Here is an 18,360-nt window from a genome sequence, read left to right on the forward strand (position 1 = left end):
CCCCACTTCCATCCAGCTCCCTGCTTGTGGGCTAGGGAAGAAGTCGAGGATGGCCTAAAGCCTTGGGACCCTGCACCCGTGTGGGAAACCTGGAAGAAGTTCCTGGCTCCTGGCTCCTGGCTTCGAATCAGCTCAGCTCTGGCTGTTGCGGTCACTTGGGAAGTGAATCAGCAGGCAGAGGATCTTCCTATCTGTCTTTCCTCTTCTCTGTATACCTGACTTTGCAATTAAAACAAAACAAAACAAAAAAACAAAACTAATTGCCAGTGTCGTAGTTTTAGGAGATGGGTCCCATAGGGTTGGCATTGTGCCATGTTGGGTTAAGTTACCATCTGCAAATGCCAACATGAGATTGGAACCCTCATGAATAGTATTAGTGCCTTTCTTTTTTAAAGAATATTATTTCTTTGAAAGAGTCATGGGGGAAAGAGAAGGAGAGACAGAAAGAGACAGATCCCCCATCTGCTGCATCTGCTGGCTCATGCCTCAAATGGCCACAGAGAGCCAGAGCTAGGCCAGTGGGAAGCCAGGACCCCTAGGTCTCCCACTCAGCTCAGCTCTGCTGCTTTCCCAGGCACATTAGCAGGGAGCTGGATAGAAGTGGAGCAGCCAGAACATGAACCAGTGCCCATATGGGATGTTGGCACAGGCGCCAGCTTCACTGGCAAAGCCACAACACCGGCCTCATAGTCCTTTGTTTAAAAAGACCCCAGAGGGCTTGCTGACTCCTCCCACCAGGAGAGGATGCAGTAAGAAGGCCCCAGCATCTTCCAGGAAGCAGGTGCTCTGCCCTGGACTTGGTCTGGGACTGAGATGGCTCTACAGCTGCTGTCAGCTCCCTAGTCTGCGGTGGAACCTGCGCACACCAACACAGCCTTCATCACTTCTCTCGCTCTGGATTCTCACAGTGAAGTCTTGTGTTGCTGTTTCCTCTGCTTTGGTCGTTTACGTTCCATAAGCATCCTTGACTGTCTGTTAGGTTTCCTCCCGAGGCAGGGAAAGGCCTCTGTGGGCACTGATGCGGCAGACCCACTGGGTGCCTGGAGGTGGGCAGCTTATTCCTCAGAGGAGGCTCCCCACAGTAAGGATTTTTCAGCTCTGGGTCCTGAGGCCCCTCGTTTTCATCTCTTACGCTGTGCTGCTGACGCAGACAGAGCCTCACAAACAGACTGCTTCAACGTGGGGCAGCACTGAGGATTAAGAGGTTATCAGTCATTCATCCGCTAGTATGAATTTCTGTCTGCTCCATCTGCTTCTCCCTGGTCCTCAGCTCACTGCAGTGGCCCTGAGGAAATGCAAAGCTGGTTGATGGGAGAGCTAGAACAAAGGCGCGGGTACTGGGGGATCACAGACTCCCCAGGCAGGAATGTAGCCCAGCGGGGAGAAGGCCGATTAGAGGAGAGGGCTGCCATCCGGGGATTAGCAACCTGGATCTAGAAGCCGAAAAGAGGTGGGAAGACGGACAAGGATTGACTTGTGCTCAGAGCCGGGACTACATGCAAAGGGGCAGGAGCTGACCTAATTCCCCGCAACGGCCTCCGACCTTGGGCTCAGCCACAGAAAGGCCTGAACAACGAGTAAAACCGGGAATCCAGTCAGCCTGAGAAAAAATGGTTTCCAGGAGAAAACACGTTCTCCTTCCAAGCCATCAGTGGACAAACAACCCTCTGGCCTGCGTCCTGCTCGCCAACAGAGGCTTGATTCGCCGAGAGGAGCCAGCTCCAGTGGTACCCAGGGAGAAAAGCCATTAGCAGAAATGAGACACAAGGACTCTACAAGACCATTTTGCGAAAAGAGGCCATTTTCCCCTCCTTTATTATTTATGATTTTGTGACTTTGGTTTCTGTTTCCCGGAACCAGTGTTACGGTTCTACGCCGACTTCTGTTTACTGGAGCAAGAAGATGCTTATCAGCAGTCACGCCACAGACAGCGAAGCAGTCAGCCTTCGGACCAGGTCTTGTCGTCATTCTTTGATGTTGTGTGAGGCAAATTATTTTCTGTGCTTCAGTTTCCAGGAGTTGCTATGGTCTGATGTGTGTGTGTGTGTGTGTGTGTGTGTGTGTGTGTGTGTGTAGCTACAGTCTTTACACATACACACACATCAAGTCCATGGCGAATGGAACTACAAGAGAGGTTTACTTTGAAATCATCCATCTGAGAGATCTTCCAAAAGTTCACAGAAAATGCATACTGTGGAAAAAACTACACACACTTTAAAAAAAAATTTTTTTTTGCACTGAAATAAGCCTTTCAATTCCCTTTTCTATGAACTTTTGCAAGAACCTGTGTTTTTATCTGTTGAAGATAATGTGTGAATTACTGAAAATTAAAGAACTGGGTGTGAATATAGGAACTTCAAGAACTACGCAAAAGCAAGCCAACCTGACTCCAGCGTAGAATGGCACTTCCTGGAAAATCTGGCACCCAGGGTTCCCAGGAAGGCCCCATGGCTTTAGGAAGAAAGACCAGGGTCAGGGCCTTGGGGCCCCTGGAAGACACAGTGATTCCCCACCGCAGCAGCAGATCCCACCCCAGGAGCCGCCAACCGCAGCAGGATGTCACCTACATCTGGGTTTTTCCTTTCATGTCCCCCTCTGGCTTCTGGTGCAATCTGGGGGTGGGCGGGTGGGGGAGGGAGCAAAGTGAGGCCTGTCTGGGAAAGGGGAAGTGTCCCAGCAGCAGCCCCCCGCCAGTGGGTGGATGACCTCTGTGCAAATACTGCAGACATCCTAGGTGTCAGGGAGGAGCCACGCTGGCCACAAGCAGTTACTTCCTTTTAGCCAGGTCAGCGCAGAGAGCAGTGGAGGCAGGAAGCACTTGATTTGGGGGAAGTAGCCAGACAATCCTTCTTGGCCTCTGATGCACTGGAGGCTTCTCCGCCAGCCAGAAAGCACGTGGCTCACCACATGGCCCAGGCTGTTGTCCTCGTACCATGGGCCTTAGGTTCACTTTGCTAGCCAGCCAGTAGCTCCCTGCACAACACCTATGGGAGTGCACACTTGCTGGCTTGGGCATAGGCCTGGCAATCCCTGAGAGCACTGTGGTGAGACAGGTACACATGGAGCTGTCTAACAACATACATGAAGGGGCTTCAAAAATGTCATGGAAGATGCTGGCTATGAAGAAATTAATCATGGGTTTCAAAATAAAGGTTTTCAGGGCTGAGCACAATGGCTCAGCTGGCTAATCCTTTCCTTGCAAAGTGCAGGAATCCCATGTAGACATGGGTTCATATGCTGGCTACTCTACTTCCCATCCAGTTCCCTACTTGTGGCCTGGGAAGGCACTGGAGGACGGCCCAAAGCCTTGGAAACCTGCACCCACGTGGGAGGCCCCAAGGAGGCTCCTGGCTTTGGATCAGCTCAGCTCTAGTCATTGTGATCATTCAGGAAGTGAACCAGCAGATGGAAGATTCTCTGTCTGTCTCACATTCTCCCTATAAATCTGCCATTTCAATATAAATAAATAAATCTTAAAAAAAAAAGGTTTGGGCGGGGGGAATTCCAGTGCAAAAAAAAAAAAATGTGTGTCACATAATGCAATGAAATTAATAATAATAAAAAAAAAAAAAAAAAAAAAGGTTTGGCCATAACTCCTTGCCCTCGCCCCTTCCATCCTCTTTCTGCCATCTTTCTGTGCCACCATGATGGTGTGCATGAACATCCTAGCCAGCGCCCTGAAGAGCATCAACAGTGCTGAGAAGCGAGGCAAGCGCCAGGTGCTGATCCGGCCGGCTCCAAGGTCACCATCCTCTTCCTCACCGTGCTACACTGGCAAGTTTGAAATCACTGATGATCACAGAGCTGGGAAAATCGTGAACCTCACAGGCAGGTTAAACAAGTGTGGAGTGATCAGCCCCAGATTTGACGTGCAGCTGAAAGGTCTGGAAAAATGGCAGAATAAGCTGCTCCCATCCTGCTAGCTTGGTTTTGTCCTGACAGCCTCAGCTGGCATCATGGACCGTGAAGAAGCAAGACAAAAACACAGGAGGAAAAATGCTGGGATTCTTTTTCTAGAGATGTAACGCAGATATAAATATATCGGGGTCTCCTGTCCCGCAGAAGAATTCACCTGACACTCCAGGCTCTATATCAAGAGGCACTTTGTTTTTCCAACCAGTCCGTTTCCCAGCCAGTCGACTCGACTTCTACTACCTCCCGTTTTTCTTCCGTTTCTCTCTGCTTCATTCCCCAGTCTCCTCGTCACCCCTAGTCTTCTTCTGTCCATCCGTCCGTCAGTCCCAGTCGTACCCTGTCCTCCGTCTCAGTCCATCCGTCCGTCTCCGTCTTCCTGTCCTGTCCCCTTCTTCCTGGAACCCCCACCGCTAAATACAATCCTAGTCCAATCAGCTTAAAGGTCACCGATGCATGCGGCAGGCACACCAATCATAGCTCTGATCACGCATAGCACACACACGCTAAGCATGCAGCTACGGGCCAGTCAGAAGGCACTTCCTGAAACCTGTGTACTGCCAAGCTCTGAGAGGAGGAGAGGTCTCAGCGCCATCTTAGGGCACACGTGCAGTGCTCCCGACAAAATAAAAGCTCAATGGACAAAAAAAAAGTTTGCCCCCCTGATAAACTAATCTTTCACTTGCACTTTATTTTTTTCTTTTTTAAGATTTATTTATTTTCATTGGAAAGGCAAATTTAGAGATAGAAGGTGAGACAAAGATTTTCCATCTGCTGGTTCGCTCCGCAGGTAGCTGCAATGGCCAGAACTGAGCTGATCTGAAGCCAGGAGCCAGGAGCTTCTTACAGGTCTCCCATGTGGGTGCAGAGTCCCAAGGCTTTGGACTGTCCTCTGCTGCTTTGCCAGGCCACAAGCAGGGAGCCGGAAGTGAAGTGGAGCAGCTGGGATACAAAGCAGTATCCATATGGGATCCTGGCTCATGTAAGTAAGAATTTAGCCACTAGCCTACCGCGCTGGGTCCTTTCACTTGCTTTTTCCAAACTTTTGGAAGTAACCTCATGTTCCTTGTGCAGTGTAATCATTTCTACTTCAGTCAAAATAAGGCAGGACAAGGCCATAGACATCCTTGTGATAGATCACTTTGGAAGTTTTGAAAAGTAAAGAACAAAAAGGCGGCAGAGCCTGTCCATGCTGATCCCTGTGCGTGTTGACTGCATGTTTAGCATTCAACATGTTAGAGACCATACAGGGGCTTCCACATGGCGCTTTCTAACTGCCCAATCTGTTCCCTTCTTCTCCAGAAAGGACTCTGTCTAAGGCTGTTCATCACAAGGAATGGTCACCACCCGCATCTACAGATCAGTAAGTAAAATTACACTCTCACAATCCAACATCATAGTCACTAGAAAGACCAATCTCCTGCTGTATCTATTTGCAGGGATGAACGCCCTCAAGATTTTGCTGAATTTTTTTTTTAACTTTAAGTGTATGTAATTTGAGACTATTGGTATAAAACATGGATGCATGTGGGTGGAAAGAAGGATAGCTATCCAACTCGTCTTGACATATATCTCTCCATATTTTTTTAGTACCTATTTACATATTTAGTTTTATACTTTAAAAAATTGTTCACTTGGAAAAAATATCAGATAAAATATAGCCATCCTCAAATGAATGAAAACCAAGAATGCAGAAGATTTATAGTATAGTATTTGTGTATTTTATATTTTATATTAACATTTACATATTCTAAATTAGAAGATTATACATGCAATACATATATGTATATTTGACTTATGAAATGTACACCTGCATTTCTTATAAGACCCTGTGTAATGAGCAATCGTGACCTTTTGATCTGGGGAGAACAGAGTGATATTTGGGGCAGAGTCTTGGAAGAGTGGTGGCTGACCAGCTGAGAACAGCCCAGGCGGGGGGCACAGCCCAGGCTGAGGGGGACAGCACGGGCTGAGGGGGACAGCACGGGCTGAGGGGGACAGCCCAGGCGGGGGGCACAGCCCAGGCTGAGGGGGACAGCACGGGCTGGGGGCACAGCCCAGGCTGAGGGGGACAGCACGGGCTGGGGGCACAGCCCAGGCTGAGGGGGACAGCACGGGCTGAGGGGGCACAGCCCAGGCTGAGGGGGACAGCCCAGGCGGGGGGCACAGCCCAGGCTGAGGGGGACAGCCCAGGCGGGGGGCACAGCCCAGGCGGGGGGGGACAGCACGGGCTGAGGGGGACAGCCCAGGCGGGGGGCACAGCCCAGGCTGAGGGGGACAGCCCAGGCGGGGGGCACAGCCCAGGCTGAGGGGGACAGCACGGGCTGAGGGGGACAGCACGGGCTGAGGGGGACAGCCCAGGCTGAGGGGCACAGCCCAGGCGGGGGGCACAGCCCAGGCGGGGGGCACAGCCCAGGCTGAGGGGGACAGCACGGGCTGAGGGGGACAGCCCAGGCTGAGGGGCACAGCCCAGGCTGAGAGGGACAGCCCAGGCGGGGGGCACAGCCCAGGCGGGGGGCACAGCCCAGGCTGAGGGGGACAGCACGGGCTGGGGGCAGAGTGACTACAGTGCTGCTGCTTATTTGCACACATCACTCTCTGACACCCGGCACTGCCTGCCGCAGCTCACCCTCCTGTTGCTTTTCTGGGTTACTATTCCCCCTGGGCTGGCTGGTCAGCCAAACAGGCACCTCGGTGGTCCCTGAGGGACCGAGGCGTGGGCTAATAATGACTGTGGTCTCACTGGGCAGGGACTCCATGAGGTCTAAGCCGACCTACTTCACAATCGTCCTTCGCCCAGGGCTGTCCGCTAAAATGGAGAGAGTGTGGAATCCACAAACTGCAGCGAAGCCTTGCCGGCTCCTGCGGCACCTGCGGCACCTGCTTTGATCACGATGCTTTACCTGCCAGGGACTCAGTGTGTCTTGGCCCAAAACACAGATAGTAAGAGCTCTTACCTGCAGGGACATTGAGAGAACTATTTTAAGTTTTAGTTTAATGAGACAGGGGAACAGGCCCTAACAACTATTGCTAACCAGAGCAATAGGAGCAACAGCAGCATGGCAAACCCCATAAGGCAGACACACCAAGAAGCCCTGACATTTAGTGGGGCTTTTGTTGTTGTTGTCGTTTCTGAAAGCTCAGTGCTGGAAGCAAGGACTTGTGATAAAGCCTCGTGGCTGGACATGCTGGTCACCAACTCTAATTATGGAAATGCTCTCTGATAAAACGGCCTGCTGCTGTGACTCATGGGGCGGCTCCCTCTCTAGGCCAGGAATGCACCTTGGAGCGGCTTGGATATACACATACGCTAGTGAAAAGCATGTAGTGGTTTTAAAAAAAAATGTGTACGTGTTTGAAAGGCAAAAAAACTGATGAGGATTTTCCCAACACCGGGTTTATCTCCCAAATGCCGGCAACAGTCAAGGCTGAACCAGGTTGAAGCCAAGAGTCTGGAACTCAACTCAGGTCTCCCACGTGGGTAACTGGACTCCAAGGACTGAGCCTTTTGTGCTGCCTCCCAGGGTGCTAATTAGCAGGGAGCTGGATGGCAAGTGGAGGAGCTGGGACTTGAACCAGTCACTCTGATATAGGGTATACAGGTACTCCCAAGTGGTGTCTCAACTGCTGAACCAAAAGTTCACCTCAGTGACTCTTAATTAGTTGTCCCCATGGAGTTCTAGCTTCCAGCCCCCGTCACCTGGTTCTGAAACAGCACAAGGTTAAAAATCTCCCCTTTAACTTCCCTGCTCTTCTTACGTTTGCTCTCAATTAGCTTGTCTCATTTTTACATACACATCTCTGTTGAGTCAGTGATCAGCCAGTAACCTGAATAAAATATTTTAAAGGTGATTCAGATAGCTTCAGTTCTCTCATACACAGGCAAGAACATTCTACTAGATGTCAATACCTGTTATTAGCTTTTTAACTCACAGTTGATTAAGTTATTATTGGCAGCCCTGGGTGGGAGAGGACACTATCTTTCGAAGGTGAATACTTTTTTCCTCCTTCACATTTGAATTTCTTATCTGGAGTCCCCTTGGCATGCTTTTCAAATTGTCTGGTATTTGGTAACATTTACAGCTCTGTAAGCATGTTTCTTCCCAGGGTATGGCAGTTAGAAGGGGCCATGGCTTCAGGAAGTTGTGACTCAAGCCCCAGTGGCACCTCTCCTGGCTGGGTGACCTGTGTAACCTGGGACAAAGTGTTAGGAAAGCTCTGTAGGTCTGAAATGGAGATGGAAAGCTGTTTGAAGATACAGTAAGCAGCCAACAATGCACCTGCACATGGCAGAGGTGAATGCTGCTCTTTGCCTAGTGGAGATTCAAAAAAAAACAAAGTGCGAGAGTAGGAATAAGTCTTCTGACACTGGGTGCCACCTAGAGGTGATCCAGCTGCGCAAGAAGTGGCCAGCCCAGCTTATCCAAATTCCCAGGGGATCATAGAGAGAAACTCCAATGCCAAGGTCATCCTCATGGGGCTGAGTCCAAGTGCTTGAAGACCAGGACCTTCACTCCCAGTATGCATGGGAAGCCAGCGCATGACACCTGCTCTTGGCAAACCTAGAGATCTAACTGAATGATCCGGAACCCACTCGAAGCTGCCTGCTGTTTCACTCTCCACTGTGTGAGGACACAGCCAGACATCAGCAGGAAGAGGCTCCTCACCGGAACCCAGCAATGCTGCATCTTGCTCTGGGACCAAGCCTCTTGCAGGAGAGGCTGTTATCTGGTGAGTAATGCCTGCTGGGCGGGGTGGTGTTAGGGAAGGGAAGGAGCCCAGAGGGTCACAGACAGCTCTGAGCAGCAGGAGGAGGCTAGTGATGGGAAGAGGCAACTTGTGGGCAGAAAGGGGAAGTCAGCATGGAGCGCTGGGCAGGGAGGTGCTGGTGTCGGGTGGGTTTGCTGCTAAGGAAGTTTGGAGGGAACCAGGGCCCGTGTGCAGACAAAAAAGCAAACAGACCACCAATGCAACACCCCCCAACACACACACACACACACACACACACACACACATACACACACACACGCCACAGCTGGACAGGGGTGGATGGAAATGGCCCCTGTCCCCTGAAAAGATACCCGGGGCCTGTGAGCATCATCTAACATGGCCAAAAAGTGGGGAGGAGGAGGTCTTTCACAGGTGTGATTGAATGAGGATGTTGGGGGTGGGGGAGGGTTCTTAAACTCACTCACAAATGCCCTGGTGGGCAGGAGTGATAGGAACACTTGGCACCCAGAGCAGAGGGCAATGCAAAGTGGAGGGTGTGTACTTGGGTGGGCAGGCCCTGAAGTTAGGAGTGAGGTGGCCGCAGGCTAAGGCTTGCTGGCAGCCAGCAGAAGCTGGGAGAGACAGGGGAGGGAGCCTCCCCTGGGGCCATCAGCAGGCCCAAGCCCTGAGGCTTCAGACTCCAGGCCCACTGACCTGGAGGGCATTGACTTGTGTGGGTGGGAGCTGGTTACAGAAGCCACAGGCCGTGAGCATGCTCCTAGCTCACAGCCTGTGCCCCTCATCTGGGCATTGGGTGCCTGGCTTCCGTTGGATACATCTCACTGCTCGGATGAGCACTTCTCCAGAATGGAAAATGGGGAGCAGGGAGACCAGGAGTCCCTAAGCTGGCAGGTGACAGAGCTGGACTCATGCCAAGAGAGGCATGCGATGCCTGGGGTGACATCACCCTTACTAACCCTGCTAGCTCACCTTCCAGCTAAGAGCACATGTTCCCAAACACCTCACTTATGCCAAGTGTCAGGTTCCCTGGCTGCACTGGGGAAGGTGGCTGGTTGCTGGCCCAGAAGGGCTCCCTTTGTGGCACAAAGTGTTGGGCATTCCTCAGACTGACTCCCTGCTGTGACTGGAGTTGGTAGAGGACTGGATGAGAGAGGCAGGAGGAGAGAACCACTCACTCCAGGAGTAACGGGCATCGGGTGCATTCCTGCTCTCTCCCTACCCTGTAGGAAAGCCACCATGCTCCCTTCCTCACAGTGGGGACCATCCCCTCCTGCGGCTCTTGGGGCACAAGGCAGGCATCCCCCCGCCAAATCCTTTGCATCTTTGCATTCTGGCCTCCATGTTGTCACCCCTGTGTGGGATGACAGGCTCATCCGTGCCTCGCTGAGATGGTACTCCCATCTGTGACCCACGGGGGCCTCTCTCCGACAGGGCAGGAGGGCCCCTCACTGGACCAGTTTCAGGCAGCTGCCACATCATGTTCCCTTTTTTTACACCCTGCTGGTTCACTCCCCAAATGCCTGTAACAGCCACTGCTGGGCCAGGGCTCGAGCCAGCAGCGGGCAACTTTCCACAATCCAGGTCTTTCCATGTAGGTGGCAGGGATCCAGGCACTTGAGCCATCCTCACTGTCTCTCAGGGTCTACATTGGCGGGACACTGGGGCCAGGAATCAGAGCCAGGAATCAAACCCAGGTGCTCCCAAGGTGGGAGTCCCAGCTGCTAGGCCTGCTGCCCCTGTGCTGCCTTCAGAAAATACCTACTTTGTGTTTGCATGTGCTAAAGATAGAGTGAAGCCGAACCCCACTGGTCATACATTTAATGGTTCCCACCTGTGGTGTTCAGCCAACCACAGCGCTGGGCCCTCCAGCTCCTCTGCTCCCTCCAGCTCCTCTTCATATGGGGCTGACCTTCCCTGCTGGCCACCTGCAGCCAGCCCCGCTCAGTGGATCTGTAGCCCAAGCATCGCTGCAGGTTGCAAGCGTAATGATGCTGTGGCCTTCAAACCTCACACATTGGCTTCTGGTTTCCTGCAGGGGTAGGATGGGGGGGGTGGGAAGGAGTCAGTTGAGGTGAAAAATTAAACGGAACAGAGTGGTGGGCCATGGGAAAAGTGGGAGGTAGAGTGAGGTGGGGGCGGGGGGAAGGAAGCAGACAAGCAGCCACCCCCTTAACTCCCAGCGCTGTGGAGCGCCTCTGGGTAACTATGGCTGACGACTACGGGTTGCACACAAGGGCTCTTCAAAAGATTCGTGAGAATGCCTATTATGGGGAAAGTGGGCCTGCCTTTCAAAATCATTTTGCACCAAAGTAAACTCACGTTTTTAATTCCACCGGCAGCATTTCATATTTCAAAGCAATTAGGAAGAGGATTTTGAATGACATCTGAGGTGATGGCTATGCCAATTACCTTAATCTGATCTCATTATACTCAAGTATTAACATATCATACTGCACCCCTAAATATATAACCCTATGTATCAATTAAAAATAAAATAGTTACCCCAATTCCTACTCTGTGCCTATGAGGTTTTCTTTTTTTAAGGTTTATTCATTTTTAATTGCAAAGTCAGATATACAGAGAGGAGGAGAGACAGAGAGGAAGATCTTCCATCCAATGATTCATTCCCCAAGTGACCACAGTGGCTAGAGTTACACCAATCCAAAACCAGGAGCCTCTTCCGGGTCTCCCACAGGGGTGCAAAGTCCCAAGGCTTTGGGCCATCCTCGACTGCTTTTCCCAGGCCACAGCAGGGAGCTGGATTAGAATCGGCGTCCGTCCGTATGGGATCCTGGCAAGTGCAAGGTGAGGACTTCAGCCACTAGCCTACTGTGACGGACCCTGCCTGTGAGGTGTGACAGCAAATTGTTGGCTAGGAGTTACAGGTAAACACTGCCCAGAAAGGCTAAGCCATTTGCCTAAAGTCACACAGCTCAATGAAGCCTGGATTTGAAACCCAGTCCAAGCTGTGTTTCTTCTCCCTCCAGCTCCTATGTGTGCCTATTCATCGACCACAGCAGCATCCTGCATCATTTCTTTTAAAAATCTTTTATAAAGAAAACGAAGGGAAAGGCATCCTGTGTAGTCCTTAAGATAGTCCTTGGGATGCCCACATCCACGGTGCCTGGGCTGGAGTCCTTTTCCAACTCCCTGTTCCAGTTTCAAGTGCTTGGGGGCCTGCTGTGTGGGAGACTTGGATGGGCTCCTGGCTTTGGCCTGGTCCAGCACTGGCAGTTGCAGCACTTGGGCGAGTGAGCCAGTGGATAGGAGCTCTCTGTCTCTCAAGTCCAATCAACTACAGAAAACTTTTGTAAAAATCAAAGGCGAAAGCAGCCCAGTAATTCTCCACAAAAACCATTAGTGAGAGTGGAAAGCTTGAGTGGAAACAGAGCGTCCTGAGCTGGAGCTGCAGTGAAAGGGTGCTTGTATCTCTTTCATTATTGAGCAGCGAGGCCATTAGAGCGAAGTTGGCTCCCGCTCTGTGGGTAGGCAGCACAGGCCTCAGCACTTGGCTTGGCTGTAAGCAGGCCCCCAGGAGGTGGCGGGTGCTGGGGCGAGAACACCTGTGTGTCACAGACCAGCACAGCTCGGTCCCCAGGGCTTCCATTCTGCACCCCACTCAGGCCCAGGCCCCACTCCTTCCCCCAGTGTCACCCCCAACAAGGCCGGGAGCTCTATGCTTTTGCCAACATTCTACCATGGAAAAATGTGGACCCTATGCCAAATGTGAAAGAAGCTAGGTGGCAATAGCTCACATTATAGTACAATTTGGCTGTTTGCTTTCTCTTTCTCTGTCCTTCTCGGCACCCACCTCCCTCTGCCTCTCCTATTAGGACAAATCGCTGGCCTCTTGAAACTGCGGTCTCCTGCTGACCCCTCCTCTTCTCACCCTAGGTGGCCCACGCACAGTCTCACCTATACACCAATGCTCATGCCACTCCAAGTTCAGGTTCTTGTTCTTCCTGTATCCCAATAGCCAAAGCCAGGAACTTCATCCAGGTTTCCCATGCGAGGCCAGGGGCCCAGGAATTTGGGTCATTTCTCATTGTTTTCCCAGGTGTATTAGCAGGCAGCTGCATCAGAAGCAAGGTGAAAATGCAACTGGCATCTTCATATGGGATGTTGGTGCCACAGGTGGCAGCTGGTATACCTGAACCACAATCTAGCCCAGATGCTTAATTTAAACACCTAAGAGAGACTAACAGCATGCTCAGAATATCTACAGCATGTCATAGAAAAATTCCCCATGAGGTCAAGAATATAGAAAAAAAAACCCCACAAAAATTAAACAAAAAAAAAAAAAAAAAAAAAAAAACTCCCCACACTAATGGAGTAGTTACTTAGCCTAGCAGTTAAGCCACGGGTGGGACCATCCACGTCCTGTAGCAGAGTGCACAGGCTTGAGTCCCACTCTGATCTAGATTCTAGTTTCCTGCTGATAAACACCCTGGGATGCAAGAGTGATGAGGCTAGTATGGGCATCCTTGCCACCCATGGGAAAGACAAGAACACCCAGCCCTAACCATTGTGCCCACTTGAGGAGTGAATCGGCTGACTGCAGCTCCTTTCGTCTCTCTGCATCTCCAATAAATTATTTTTAAAACATTTTTAAAAAAGATCTGTTTATTTGATTGGAAAATCAGATTTACAGAGAGAAGACGAAACAGAGAGAAAGATCCTCCATCTGCTGGTTCACTCCCCAAGTGGCCGCAACAGCCGGAGCTGAGCCGATCTGGAGCCAGGAGCCAGGAGCTTCTGCACCATGTGGGTGCAGGGTCCCAAGGATTTGGGCCGTCCTCGACTGCTTTCCCAGGCCACAGGCAGGGAGCTGGATGGGAAGTGGAGCAGCTGGGACACAAATTGGAGCCCATGTGGGATTCTGGTGCATGTAAGGTGCCACTAGCCTATGGCGCTGGGCCCTAAAACATTTTTTTTTTAATTAAGAAAAGTACATGTAAAAAATCTAAGTTAGGCAGGAGGTTTTCTTTTCTTTTTTTTTTTTTTTAAAGATTTATTCATTTTATTACAGCCAGATATACACAGAGGAGGAGAGACAGAGAGAGAAAGATCTTCCACCCGATGATTCACTCCCCAAGTGAGCCGCAACGGGCCGATGTGCGCCGATCCGATGCCGGGAACCTGGAACCTCTTCCGGGTCTCCCACGCGGGTGCAGGGTCCCAATGCATTGGGCCGTCCTCGACTGCTTTCCCAGGCCACAAGCAGGGAGCTGGATGGGAAGTGGAGCTGCCGGGATTAGAACCGGCGCCCATATGGGATCCTGGGGCTTTCAAGGCGAGGACTTTAGCCACTAGGGCACGCCGCCGGGCCCGGCAGGAGGTTTTCAAACATTGTGAGAATGAGAAAAAATCCCTGCAGGGGATCTTCAAGACGGACATGGAAATGCACAAGGTGCAAAACAAACAAACAAACAAACAAACAAAACAACACATCTCTTAATTCCCTTCTCCATGAACCTTTTTGTGGTACTCAAGGGAAGAAAGCTACCTACCCAACTGGAGTGGCAGGCAATCTGGACTGGCTCCAAGGAGGGCACTGCAGGGTGAGTAGGAGCTGCCCTGTGGGCAGGACAGCCAGGAACAGGATACATGGATGGAGTGCGCACGTAGCCTGCCTGACATGAGGGATGCCCAAGGGGAGGTTTGCTGGCTGGTCAGGGCGCCCTGGAGCCAGGCTAGGAGCCTGCACATGACTGTGACACACACTGCGGAGGGACACGGCCATCAGAGATGCCCATCGTTTCCATGAAGCTGGGCAGCTGTCCCTCCTTTGGAATGTCAGGTGTGCCTGTAGATCAGCTTGTATCCGTAGTCCATCAGGAAGAGAGCCGTGTGTATGAACTCACTCTGATATCAAAATAAACTGGCTAAAGCCCCCTAAGCTTACAAGAGAGACTCACACCTGTAGAGTGATAGTAACAAACAACAGCTAGATGTTTTGTCTCTCAGCAGTTTAGGTCCCCAGTTCATCCTACATGCTGGTTCTCTCATCAGCATGTGATGGGGTCAGAAGGTTAAGGCTGTGTCTGAAGGCTACAGTATAATTAACTGCAAAGGAACAAATGACTTGATGTTAAGGCAGATGGTTGGTGGAGTGGGTACGATACCACGTGAGATGTCTGATCCTATAACTTTGCTTGGTTAGAATCCCAAGTCCTGGTTCTGTCTCCAATCCAGTTAATAGGAACTCTGGGACGCAGATGATGGTGCAAGTTGTTGGTCCTTGCAACGTTATGTGGGAGACCTGCATTGAGACCCTGGTTCCCGGCTTCGACCTGGCCCAGCCTTGCCTGTCGCAGTCATGTGGAGAGTGAACCAGCAGAGATAAAAGACCTTTCTGTATCTCTGCTTTTCAAATAGTAATACAAACTTGATTACTTTTTTCCCCTAGCCTGTTGCCTGATTCCTTCTATCCAGAACCAACGGTTAGTTCTGGATCCAACTTCCCTCAGTGTCCCCTATGTTCATGGTGGACAGCAAACCTCAGCCAAGGGTGCCTTCAGCAGCAGGCTTGCGTCCAGCACTTTTGCAGTGAATTCCAATGAAACACAGGGAGCAGCAACATCCAACCGCTTTCATTTCAGGTGCCCCACTAATTTCTGAGGCAATATGGCACCATGGCTTTAAAACATTGTCCTCTAAGTCATCAGTTCTTTGGAGATTTGCCAAGTCTCCCAAGTCATCAAAAATAATCCTCTGGTTCCCCCTATGAATTGTTGAGTTTCTTGCATTCCCAGGAAACAGGACATCCTTCATTTCTCTTTCAGACAACACAGAGAAATCTGTGTGGATCACTGGGGGAGAGCATCCCAAGCCAACATGATAGCCCCTGGGGTCATTTAGCCTTTACCACATGACAGCACACTGCTGGACTACATTCTGCAGTTTCTTCGTACGTGGACAAATATTTCCTTGTCCCAGCAGCAGCCTAAAAGGTGTTTTTTAAAAAAGACTTCTTTGTGGGGGGTCAGTGTCGTGGCACAGCACATGAAGCTCATACCCCATGTGGGTGCTGGTTTGCATCCAGGCTGCTCTACTTGCAATGCAGGCCCTGCCTGATGTGCTCGGGAAAGCAGTCGGCACAAGTGCTTGGACGCTGCATGTGGGAGAGATGGATGGAGCCCCGGGCTGCTGGCCTCAGCCTGGCCAGGTCCCAGCTGTTGTGGCAAATTTTGAGAGGGAACTGGTAGATCTCTGGGTCTGCCTTTCAAACAAATAAGAATAAATCTTTTTTTTTTTTTTTAAGATTTATAATTATTGGAAAGCTGGATATACAGAGAGGAGGAGAGACAGAGAGGAAGATCTTCCATCCGATGATTCACTCCCCAAGTGAGCCGCAACGGGCCGGTGCTGCGCCGATCCGATGCCGGGAACCAGGAACCTCTTCCGGGTCTCCCACGTGGGTGCAGGGTCCCAATGCATTGGGCCGTCCTCAACTGCTTTCCCAGGCCACAAGCAGGGAGCTGGATGGGAAGTGGAGCTGCCAGGATTAGAACCGGCGCCCATATGGGATCCCGGGGCGTTCAAGGCGAGGACTTTAGCCGCTAGGCCACGCCGCTGAACCCAAGAATAAATCTTAAAAAGACAGTTTCTCTAGGGAATTTAAATGATAGGGTCTCCTTTAACGTCAGTTTTGAAAAATCCTGAGTTTCTCATGCTGTGTTTAAGAATCCATTGGATAAAGTTCAAGTTTTTAGATCTTCAGACATAAAGTCCAGGTTTTCTACCTGAAATTTCTGAGACCAATAAGCTGTAACACTTCAAGTGATACATGAGCCTCTAGAAGCAGCTGCTTCTCCTAGTGGGCAAGATGCCCACAGCCCCCGGGGACCCAAGTTGGGAGTTCTGGTTCCAGCATCCAATTGCAGTTTCCTAACGCGAATCCTGGGAGGGAACGGGTGGGAGATGTGGACTGAGCTCCAAGCTCCCAGCTTCAGCATGGTTCTACCTCAACTGCTGTGGGCATCTGAGGAGTGACTAGCAGAAGGGAGCTGTCTCTGAAATAATTAAAAAAACTGTATTTCCTAAAGGGAAGCCCTGAAGATTTTTTTCCCTTTCCAGGGAGGCCTGAGCGGACAGTCTCAGAAGCAGTTACTGGCAGGAGATGTGTACACTACGCCTCCACCCTGCAGACATATGCACAGCTCACAAGGCCAGTTGAGACCAGGGCCAGCATACCCTGAGTCTTCAGAAACTAAAATTTGGCTAAAGTTGTAAGAGACAGGAGGTGCCTTACTGAGAGCCGAGACTGATGACGTTCTGTCTGTGGTCCCCAAGCCTAGGGCCCAGCGTGATCATGAAGAGATCAGACGAACATTTGGCTAAACACCTGTCCAACGTGCCTCAAAACTGCCAAGTTAATCAAAAAGGAGTCTTAGAAGCTTGGAGGCCTGAGACAAGCCAAGAGATGAGGGAGATGTGCCAATCCCTATTAAGACCCGTGGAATCCAGGAAGGAGTCTGAAGAAAAGTGACATTATGCCAAAACTACGGAAGTCTGGATACACGACAGGCTTTAGTTAATACCCCTACTAGTATTGGCTTGTTAAGGGAGATAAATTGGGGTACCTACTGTAAAGGATGTGGAGACGAGGGGAACTCTGTACAATCTGTAAACCATAACCTGAGATAGTCTCCTGGGGGAGGGGGTGAAGATAATGAACACTTTGAAGGCAGTATTCTGGTGCGCCAGCATGGTGAGCTCACTGGGCAAGCCCACAGCCCAGCCCAGAGACACGCTAATGGAGTTCCCTCAAGTGCAAGAGGGGCAGAAACAACCTCTGCTTCCCTCAGCTCCACGTCAAAATCACATAGCCGGGGAAGTTCCCCGGAGGACAGCTGCGTCTCCACTTCCAGTACTGCTCAACACCTGCCCAGGTGGGGTCTCTCTGCTACATCACTTCTGGAAACTTTTCACTTGCAAGCTGAAGCATCTCACACTGGACATTCATTCAACATACTGCAAACAACACGGCAGTGCTGCATCATTTGTAAATGTTTATTAAATGTCAGTAATTTTTACAAAGCAATATTAATAGCAAGAGGCAACATTTCTTTTTGCAAAATATGTACAAAAGTAAAAAGCCTTAATGAACTAGCAACTCCTATTAGAAAATCAAACCATTTTTCCTTCCACGTTTAGATCTCCTTTAGAAATAATTTATTGCCAATCCTGAACTACAGCACTGACAACATTTACAGTATCAGATAATGTGCTTAGTTCCCGGAAAGTTATAAAAAGACAGATGTAAAAACTGCTAAGCCACAAGTAACTTTTGCACAGAACTAATACAAGCCATGTTTCGCTAGGTACGGTTTCTACGAGGTTGTTACAAAATATACTTTCTGATAAGGCTTCTTGTGGTAAATGGGTTCTCACCATCATACAGAAAAGCCACTGGAGACATTTTGCGATTCAAGTAAGAGGTAAATACAGGGCGAACAGCAATGGTTTGTTGCATTGTTACAGGCAAGTGATCCATACCCTCCCCCTTTCTGCCTGGAATCATCCAACATGCTTGAGCAGTTCATCACTTAGCATGGCAAGAAACAGTCAAAGTACATCAGTGGTATCCGTTAACAGCAAATGTAATGCATAGAAGGTTCCAGAATATTTTGATTCATCTGGATATCATCATCACAATCAACAGGTTTGTACAGGTCACCAAGTGAGCTCTTATGAACCTAGAAAATATCGCCA

The 18,360-nt window shown here is 50.4% G+C and overlaps 1 pseudogene; it reads left to right on the forward strand.

Annotated features, from left to right (window-relative positions):
• The first annotated feature begins 3,647 nt into the window (after positions 1-3,647).
• LOC101521893 (small ribosomal subunit protein uS8-like) lies at positions 3,648-4,017 on the forward strand (annotated as a pseudogene).
• The last annotated feature ends 14,343 nt before the right edge of the window (positions 4,018-18,360 follow it).

Source organism: Ochotona princeps, chromosome 17 (assembly GCF_030435755.1).
Source record: "Ochotona princeps isolate mOchPri1 chromosome 17, mOchPri1.hap1, whole genome shotgun sequence".
Taxonomy (NCBI): Eukaryota; Metazoa; Chordata; class Mammalia; order Lagomorpha; family Ochotonidae; genus Ochotona; species Ochotona princeps.